Source organism: Porites lutea, chromosome 8, assembly GCF_958299795.1.
Source record: "Porites lutea chromosome 8, jaPorLute2.1, whole genome shotgun sequence".
NCBI classification, from domain to species: Eukaryota; Metazoa; Cnidaria; class Anthozoa; order Scleractinia; family Poritidae; genus Porites; species Porites lutea.
The window spans coordinates 2,446,281-2,453,643 of NC_133208.1; the positions used below are offsets into that span (position 1 = coordinate 2,446,281).

The 7,363-nt window shown below is 35.7% G+C and overlaps 1 pseudogene; it reads right to left on the reverse strand.

Moving 5' to 3' along the window:
• The window catches only part of LOC140945081 (zinc metalloproteinase nas-13-like), a 276,809-nt pseudogene that overhangs the window by 125,171 nt on the left and 144,275 nt on the right, over positions 1-7,363 (reverse strand).

Consider the following 7,363-nt stretch of genomic DNA (forward strand, 5'->3'; position numbering starts at 1 on the left):
GCAAATACATGTATTATGAACATTGAGGCAGCAACTTACATAAGTTTTTAACTTGGAAATAATTTTGAATGAATAATAATTGTTTTAAAAACAATCATTATGCAGCTATCAAGGGGGCTCGATCCACATAATTCTTCGCAAAATAGTGACTCCAAACTGAATGCAAATAGAATATGTGAAACTCAATATAACTTTCACTCTTAACTTCGAGAACCAAATTAAAGGTGCTAAGAAAAAATGAGACAGGAAAGGACTTTTTTTTCATCATATTCAATTTATCAAAGTGAGGTTGTGCATTTCTAAATGAAATTCATGTCAAAAAAGAAAGGAGAGTTTTTGATCACAAGAATAACAACTTAAAGAATCAAATAACTTAAAAGAAGGAAGCATCTTAGTCAGAGAAAAACAAAACTTTAGCTTACTGTAAAAGTTTAAATTTATATGCTTATCTGTTTTCCCTAATTCAAGTGGCTAAATCTCCAGCCCGCTGTAAGAGTAAGTTCATTCACTGGATGACCCTATCATAAGCAGCATCTTCAAGCAAGTCTGTCCACCCTAATTGAAGAACTGGTAAAGAATGACGAGAATTTATTAGATTTAAATGTGTGATAAATTTGTAAAGGAAAAGGGAAAAGCTTTCAGATATGGAATTAATAAAGCGGCATCCGCTCAAGATTCGTTCATGCATTAAAGCTTAAATCAAAGAAAGCAAGAAAAATTGTGTTGTGTAATTAAAATGACCAAAAATACAGCCGTAAGCACTCACCTTAAAGAACTTTTTTTCTTCCATTCGGCATATCATTGAGCTTCTGCTTCTGTATAACAACAGGTAAAAATATCATAAACGGAGACTGACTTCACTTGTGAACTCAACTCTTTTGCTCCGACCTCAGTTTGGATCTCATGCTTGTCCCTCACATATTTTTCTTTAATTTAACCGGTCAAACAAAAAGAATATGCACAAAGACGATCTAGATCGATCCGAACGTTCAGAAACCAAGATGGCCGCACTCGGACGAGAAAGACTGGATCCTAGCACCCGTGTTTTGGCGGTTTTGGCGCGAATTTCTGAACGCGGCTTCCAAACTCTCTTCATTCGTTCAATCACAACAAAGATAGAGATGACGTGTAAAAGCTGAAAAGACAGAAACAAGACTTTATTTTTCCCTACATCGATTTGTTATCATAGCCTTTTCTTCGATGAAGTTTTCATTTTTAAAATAATCAAAGACTGGCTGAAAAGGTAAGTGCTATCCTTCCTTTAATTTTGATAAATGAGCCTTTTGTAGAAACATGTTGATACTGGTGAGTTTTAGAAAGGAACTACATATGTACATAGCTGTATAGCTTCTTCTCTGCTTCTTCTTATTTTTTTTTTACTATAAACAGGTCCTACGTTTATTTGAAGTTGAGCTATTAAGCTAGTGAATTGTATTAAACAACAACTGTGCAGCAAAGTTCTTGTAATGAACACTATGGTCCATAATACAGGATTGATAAAACAAGCCTTTTTGTGTATTTAACTGCGCTGCCGTACATAATGTTGTTTGGAGTATCTGATCTGGATTCTGGATTCCAAGTACTGGATTTCAGCCTTGCGCTGTATTTTCGGGATTGTAAGGCCAAGGATTCCAGATTCCCTTTTACAAGGGGCGATTTTTTAATAACTCAGTGATTTACTAAAATAATTCATTGTTTTGGATGCATGCCCTCATGGTATTAAAACTTAATCCTTAAACACCTTTTTATCTAACAGTAACAGTATTTCTTACAGTTTAGGACTTTTCTTTTTTGTTTTAGCTTGTAACAAGCACACCTCTCATCTGTTCCTTATTTCAGATTTTTATTTCAAATTCTTGTGAAACTAAATAGCTACTTCTTTTTTATCACCTACCTGACTATGAAAGCTACTTAACTAATGAAGTTAAATACTTTTTTATAAACAGTAACAAAGACTTCTGTAAAAATGCCTGTGTCTTGATGGCCAAGCTGAATCAAGCACTCAGTATATATAGCATTCATGCATATCATGCCAGTTCATCTGACAAAAAGTTTGTGGTTTTTTGAAGACTACCAATGTGAGTATCTCTACATTTTTTTAAGTTAAGAAGACCATCATCGATCAGGATCCAATTTATTTTGTGTAGTTTTATATATTAGGCAATAAAATAATTAGACGTATTTATGCTGTATTAGCTAGTAAAATAATAAGATGTATTTACCTGTGTTCTTGTTTCTTTATGAGTTGTTGTGGAAGGGATTTGAATGCGATCAGAGACGGCAAACATTGCTAGCTTTTCCTAGTATCAAATGGTTGTTTGTCTGGTGCTTCATAAATAGGATGCAACAGTTACGTATCAAGTTTCCAATATTGTTAACTAATATTAACTCTCCATGGTAAAGAGAAGAAGGGAGAAAAGAGACAATACATTATTAAGGGATGAAACCTGAATAAGGGTAATTTTATTTTGAGACATAATTCTCTTGTTACTCAACAAAATCGGCTAGTATCCCACACCTCCATTGATTAAAGGTTAAATTATCCGCTGTTGATTGTATTGTTTGTTTTGACGCCCATTTTTCTGCTTAGAATTGTGTTGTTTTAGAGCCTACTTTTCGTCCGTGCTGTGACTACACTTGACTTGACCAGAAGTAAATTTGTCATAAACATGTGCTTTGTCAGGATGATTCTATTGTTCTCGTCACAGTCACTTTTGTCTTGATTTGACAACTTGATGTGTGTCAGAAGTAGAAAAACAGACTATACCACACAGAATGCGCGAGATACATTTTAACACTCATGTAGTAAATTCTAATGTTTTAAACCAATTTGTCACTGATGAAAAGAAAAAAATGTCCAATAATACTGTGACAAGGACCACTTGATAGCAATCTCTTGGTAAAAATATGCTATGATCGTAATAATAATTTCTGTTCTCTTATATCTGGACAGCATTTGAGGACAATACCTGAAAAATATAATTGGACTCACAAGTAATAAAATTTTAAAACAACATTTCAATATTACCACGAACAGGAGATTGATTCATATAATGTCAAGTGTCCCTGAGATTACAGTCAAAGGCTGCTGGTCGCCAGATCAAGTTTCCATGCGCATTTCCATGGGTGAGACTGGTCAAGTCAACTGGAGTCATATATATATTGTACAAATACCCACAGTTGAGTTTCATCCTTTGTCTCTTTTCTCTTCTTGTGGCCGTTAAATTGAAATCCCAGACGAGCAAACATTTGATACTGGCATTGTTAACCATCTCCTGATTGGATTCAAATCCCTTCTAATTTAAAATGACTTATATGTATAAAGACACAGGAACACAGGTAAATAAATCTTATTTTATTAGCCAATACAGCTTAAATGCATGCGTTCAGGTTCCCTGTGACTTGGGGACAGAAAACAAACTTCAACATTAATTTTTTGTTTGGAGAGTGGAGGGGAGATCTCTGGCAACATGCAGCTGCCAGGTAAACTCCTTCCATTTCAGAGGGTTTTTCACAGGTTCTGACCCTGTGAAAAATGCCCTGTTCACAGGTTTTGACATTTTATACCCAGTGAAAAACACTGTAAAAGTTCACAGGTTTTTCACAGGGTCTTTCATAGGTTTTTTCACAGGGTAAAAACTCACAGGGTTTTTCACAGGGTTTTGCATGGGTTCTGACCCTGTGAAAAATGCCCTTTTCACAGGTTTTGACATTTTCTACCATGTGAAAAACACTGTGAAAGTTCACAGGTTTTTAACAGGTTTTTCACAGGGTCTTTCACAGGTTTTTTCACAGGGTAAAAACTCACAGGGTTTTTCACAGGGTTTTGCATGGGTTCTGACCCTGTGAAAACTGCCCTTTTCACAGGGTCTCAACAGTTTCACACCCTGTGAAAAAGGTGTGAAAAACATGTGAGAAAACATGTGAAATTGAACAGTTCACATGTTTTTTCACAGGGTATTTCACATATTTTTCACAGCATTTTCACATGTTTTTATCCAATAGTGGGTGAAGTTTTCATTAGTTTCACAACCAAAGAGAGTTTGATGTTGGTTGTTTTTAGGCAAGACCATGACTAAGGTGGCTGCTATAGAGGCTGTGTATGGTTTATCGAGTTATGTGCAGTTTTAGAGTTTTTCTTGGTGGAAACTATACATTTATAGTTGGAATAAATCTTCTTGTTGCTGTTTCAACATTCAGTTTAGTTGCAAACTAAGTCGTTTGGTTTGAACCTCCTCTCCTTCCCTTTGTATCACTCTGAAAAAATTCCAGTTCAGCTTCAGACACTCGTTACAGGCCATCTAATATTACGCGATGGTGCGATTTCGCACAATTGACCTTAAATTGCATCCGATCGCACAATTTGAGGAAAATCGCATAATTCGGTGAATTGATAGGTCTGATAATTTTCTTAGGTATTTTCTCTGTTATCACTCAGACTTCTTAGCTGTTTGGGTGTGAAATATTAATTAATTGATTTCATATTTCACTAATTTATCATTAAAATTACATTGACTATTTCTTTTTCTATTTCTTCATATTAGTTTGACCTGCCAGTGCCCTTTTGGAAAATAGGGCAATTGAAATTTAAAGACTCTCACTAGAATACACCCTGCAGGTAAAAAAAAATCAAGCTGTCTTATTTAATGTTATAGTATATGTAACAAAACAATACTCTTACCCTTAAGGCCCGGTTACTTGAAAGATGGTTAAGTTTAACCCAGGATTAAGCCAAATTTTAAGCAAGGTTTTCTCGTCTACCAAAAAACATGCAACTTCGAGCTTACAAAATATTATTGAGCCTTTAATCGGAGATACAGTAATGATATCATAAAATGTAACTCTAAGCAATACATAAGAAGGTAAAAAAAAAAAAAGGAACAAAACTTGAATCCTAGATTAGCACTAATTGGCATTCCAGGAACCGGGCCCTGGGTCTTAAGATTCCTGAAGTTAGAAGACTAGCTTAAAAAACAATTTTAAGTGACAAAATAGTGTTTCAAAATTATAGCTTCCATAATCCAGTTATTCATTGCAAGGAATCAGTAAAGTTCAGATGATTGTTAGTCATACCAAATTTTATGAGTTTAATATATATATAATATGAGCATAAAAGTACTTAAGCCTGGGAAATTAACGGATGGTTGGTAGAGGCTTTATCAGAGGCAGATCCAGAAATTTCAGAAAGGAGTGGCTAGGACACTTGCCAGCTATATAGATCAAACTGTTTAAATTTTGCCAAAAAATTCTTTCAGAATAATGCAAAATTACAAAGAAAAAGAGGTGGCCATGATATTGTCCACTTGGCCCACTTCGAGTCACGTCAATAATATTATGTATCTCCAAATTGCAACAGTAAAATGCTACCAGACGCTGTGTCAAAGCTGCTTTAATGTTAGTAAAACAGAAAACTACAAGTGATAGCATGATCATGCGTGAGTTGAAAATCCGGAATGGAGTGGATATTACACTTGTGATTCTCTGTTAAACAAATGGGGAGTGGCTCAGTGTACTTTTGAGTTATGGCTGCAAAGCACGTTAATGAAATACAAGAGTCACTCAAGGTGATAGCTGATTGTGACTCTAGCTTCTTGAGTGCTAAGCAATAGTCCTCCTGAGTGTAAACATAACTCATTAGTGGATGCTGAGCCATTTACCATCTGTTTTATAACATTTTATAAACCAAGAGAAAAACTTTTGCCAACAGTTTTTAGGGGAATGATGCGACTGTACAAATCATAGTTTGCAAACTCTTCTTTTTCAAAAAAATCTTTTTGCTAGATAAGTATAATTCCATCTCAATGTGGAGTTCAACACTGTTTTTTTATGTTCATTACCTTGAAAAACTTCTCAGAAGTGCCAGAGGTATAAGCGTCATGCACATATGCCTTTACGTAGGGCTGAAATCTGGAGAAAAATACATTTTTTAATTCCCTGAACGCATTTTTATCATTCAATTGGGATGATTGATAAATCGTTTGCATTATATTGTATTTGCCTGTCTGAAGGGTAGATGTCTCACCCTTTGCCTTTAACTTCCTTCTTGATGGTGTCATTTTTTTATGGATAGCATTGTTTAACCATTGCATTTTCGTTCATATTATTTAATAAAAAAGACCTGTGGAAAGCGTGGTACGTAGCATTTCTGAGCCCCTGAATTTTGTGGAAGAGCATGACCCAAGACCCTTGTAGTTTGCAGTATGTTCAGAGGTCTAACCTTTTTTTCTATGGATACACCTTCAAAAACCTCTTGCTAGGCCCTTGCTTGCCTTCTGTATCTTTTCTCTCAGCACGATAATAAAATTCGTTGCAAACTATGAGGCAAAAACAAGATGTAAAAGTGTAGTCTCATGGGAATTGAGCATGCACTAGCTTGTTAGCAATCAGCCATGGGCAAAATGTAAATATGTAATTGGCCAATCAGAGTGTGCTATTTTCTTTTGTTATGTTAATTACTTTGTATTATTTTACCGGGGGAGTGGGGGAGGTAGGGGTATCCCTAGAAAAATCAGGGTGGGATTGTGAGGTATGTCTTGTAAAACAGAACCTTAATCTTTTTAAACTATGAGATTTGTTTTTCTCTACCGTGCCTCAGACCTGACCTAAAAGGGGTCATGGGGGGGGGGGGGGGGGGGGGGGGTGTGCAAAATGTGATTAGAACAATGCAGCTAGAAATTATAGGAAATTAACCTATATACTGATACCTTAAATATTTGGCCTTTTTCCTTGTGGATCAATAAATGCTTCCAATTTTGCCCTATTTTTTGACATTATTCCCAATCTAGGTTGCCAAATGAAAATTGGGCCTAATAAATAATCATCTAATCAATGTTGATAATGTGATGCTTCAGTTGTACATAATGAGTCCCTATTAGGGGTGGGGTGTGGGGGAGGGGGTATGTATGTCCCTGGCCAGAATTTCAAATAGGGTCATTTCATGTTTTGAGGAGTAGGCCACGTCACTGTTGTTACACTGTATTTAAGTAATCTTAAATTATGCTGTTTGTTGCCATTTCATCAATCAAGTCTTATGTCACTGGTTCAAGGCCATGTCACTTGTCAGAGTTTACCCTAAAAAGGCCTCATACATGTGTTATAGAGAACTAAGGGTTATACTTGCATTTCCAGTACTTATTTTGTAGTGACCTAGTTCTTTTAATCACCAATGAGCACAATTTTCTCATCGTATATTAGAAACAACACAGCAGTATTGTTATTATGTTTTAAGATTGCTTATACACTGAGGTGGTGGTAGTAATGTAATGTCAGCAATGTTGTAGTGGCAGTTGCAGCTGTTATACTGAGAGGGGGGCTGTAATACCTACGTGTATATAGGCTTAATTGGTAAATGAGGGAGGGCGAG